Genomic DNA, 3,246 nt, shown 5'->3' on the forward strand with positions numbered 1-3,246 from the left:
GCAGGAGAGATATAAAATAATGTTTACTCAAGCTTTGCTGATAATAACAAAAATGAACCAAGCAAAATGTTCATTAAAGTAGAATATATTAATAAGTTCTGTAATATTTGTACAGAGGTTTCCCTGCTGGCTTAGTGATAAAGAATCCACCTGCAATGCAGGAGATTCAGGTTTGAACCCTGAGTTGATAAATATCCCCTGGAGAAATAAATGTCAACCTATACCAGTATTCTTGCCCTGTGAGATCCCTTGGATAGAGGAGCCTGGTAGCCTACAATCCAGAGGGTCACAAAAGAGTTGGATAGGACTTAGAGGTTAAACAACAAAAAACAATTGTCATATAATAGGATACTATGCCACATTGAAACAAATGTGCCACTTACCATCATGAATTAATCTCAAAGTACAATGTGAAGAAAAATATCTAACATTAAAAGACAAAGTTCAGGGTTTCCCTGATACTGTCATGATTGGGAATCTGCCTTGCAATACAGGAGCCACCAGTTTATCCCTGCTCTGGGAAGATCCCCAAGCCATTGTTGTAGCCACGCGTTCCAGGAAACAAACTCACTCAGAAGGACAATGCAGATAGTGGAGTGCAGTTTATTACACTGGTGGGCCCAAGGCAGAGTCTCCTCCTAGCCAGGGACCCTGATCAGTTTTTGTGAAAACCTTATATACCCTAAGTGTACGTGCCCAAACCCACCTCCCCAAATTCCCTGAAACTAGTCTGAACAAAGGAAAAGAAAGATACAAAAAAAGTCAATCCATGATCTATATGCCTTAAGCCTAGGTAGTTAACAGTGGACAGTTATCAATAGGCCTATGGTCATACCCCAATAAGCATAATAGAATTTATGATTCTATTCAGCTACACAGATAATTAGGGTATCCTTTTAGGCAATGGAGAGTCTAGGTATGAGCCCTGGAGCTCTTCCATCTGGGGGCTCTGGTTTTGCAGTTGGTATGTCATTTCCATAGATACTGGGCATATAGCTCAAAGTTCACAGTCCGTCCCAAGATGGAGTCCTGTTTTCAAGATGGAGCCTGTTCTGCCTGTTTCCTCCTTCAACATGAGGCAACTGAGTCCCATGTGACACAGCTACTGAAACCTGCACACCCTGGAGCCCATGCTTCACAACAAGAGAAGCCACCCCAATGAGAAGGCTTTCATTGCAATTAGAGAGTAGCCTTTGGTTGCTGAAACTCAAGAAAGTCCACATCCAGAAAGGAAGACCCAGCACAGCCAAATAGAAATTTTTCTAAAGACAAAGTTCAACATCTTTTAATGTTTTCAGACATATCTGTGAATAGTAAAAACTATAAAGAAATGCAAGGAAAGGTTCCCCACCTGATTCAGCCTAGTGGAAGCAGGGAACAGGAAAACAGTGACAAGGACTGTCTGGGTTTTTTTCAGCAGATATTCTTTCTTTTTCTTCTAGATGAGGTTAACTATATTTCTAATGCTCAAAGATAAGCCCTTGATACCCTTTTATACTTCAGTCTGTTAGGTAGGTGGAATAGGGAAAAGGAGTCCAAAATGGCGGTGGCTAAAAGACAAGGAAGGGAAAAGCACTCGAAAATAGAACAAAAGAAGGTCTGAGGACCAGAGTGAGGACCTCAGGTAAAACAAACAACACTCCTGGCTTGCCCAATTTACACAGGACAGGCCCAGGGAGAGATAAACATATAAATAGAGGAGCCAAAGCTAGCTCTCTCTTTCCCTCCTGCGCTGGGGTGCTTTTTTCCTCGTGTCTTTGGATCGATGTGCCCTCATGCCTTGAAGATGGATTTTCCTGCTATCTTCTAAATAAAATAGAGCTGTAACACTGAGCTGTAACACTGGTTTGTCTAAGAGCTATAACATGGTCCATTCGAGACCTGAGAGCTATAAAACTGTCTATTCAAGACCTGAAAGCTGTGACACGCCGAGGGGGCTCTAATGTCCGTCACTCCAAATCTTTGTTGTGATGAGACAAAAGCCGAGGAACATACACTCGCGTGACATGTCCAGTGGAATATGTTTGGCTCTCACATCCCTTATCTACCAGACAAATAAAGGATAATTCACTGGAAGATGCCAAGACTTCAGAAGATGACCGATTGTACAGCATTTCCTTGGTTTCTGGAAGATTCTGTGGCAAGGATATGGGAGTTGAGTACAGCAGATTGTTTGAGTATTTAGGAAGGAACTGAGGGAGGGTGATATCAGGAGGGTCATGAGTGTGACTTTTGTGTCAAGAAAATCTACTTTGGCCTGCAGTGTGGGTAGGTGGTTTAACATTTGCTAGTTATTCTCTAAGATTGGTTAATTTTTGTATATACTTAATTATATGTATTCCATACTTTTCAATTTAAAATAAAACAATTATATAGAATGTATCTATTCATATATTTACGAATATCACATCACATTTTCTTAATTGTATGCAATGTATAGTTTCCTTAACTGCTTAATAATTAAAAATACAATTAACTGAAAATGTACAATACTATTTATATAACATTTTATGTAAGATAGGTCCACTGAGTTAAATTCCAAAGCCCCACATGAATCAATAAACTTTTATCTTCCTAATGCTAGCAGCTCTATCTGCAATTTACCTGCTTTGTAAGCAGCTCTTTGCAGGTAAGAGCTCTTTGTAGGAAGCAGCTCTCTGCAGGAGGTCCGTTTTGTCTTGTCACTTTAGCAAAGGTATATTGTAACTAATTTTTAAACCAGAGATCCCCATGCTCTACTCATCTCCAGCCCAAGCACACATTTCAAATTTTTTGATCACACAAAACATTGCTAATGTGCTTTTTTCCCTTTAAATCAAAGAAATAGAAATGAAGAATAAGTAATTAACAGATGATTAGATCTTTCCCCCTCTTTCCCCTTCAATAATCTCCCAAACTGCATGAATGAGATTGCATCTAATGAAAAATAACAAGGAGTTAATAAACTTGAGCAGTGGGAGATGATGACCAATCTGACACACCATCTCAATGAGTACCTGAAATTACTTCCCCCTTTGCACTTTAAAAATTGACATGGCTAAGCAGAATCTTCAGGACAGGTTCTGAGACATGAGTCAACCTTGTCCTTGTGGTGCCAGCCTCCTGAGTAAAGCAAACTTTCTGTTCCTACCAATACTCACCCTCAAGTATTTGCTTTTGAGCAGTGAGCAGCCAACTGTCAGGGCAAGCAGACTGACTGAAACTGCCCACCCTGGCCAGGCACCATAGTAATCATTTGCATGAGTT

This window comes from Bison bison, unplaced genomic scaffold (assembly GCF_000754665.1).
Source record: "Bison bison bison isolate TAMUID 2011002044 unplaced genomic scaffold, Bison_UMD1.0 scf7180017864257, whole genome shotgun sequence".
NCBI classification, from domain to species: domain Eukaryota; kingdom Metazoa; phylum Chordata; class Mammalia; order Artiodactyla; family Bovidae; genus Bison; species Bison bison.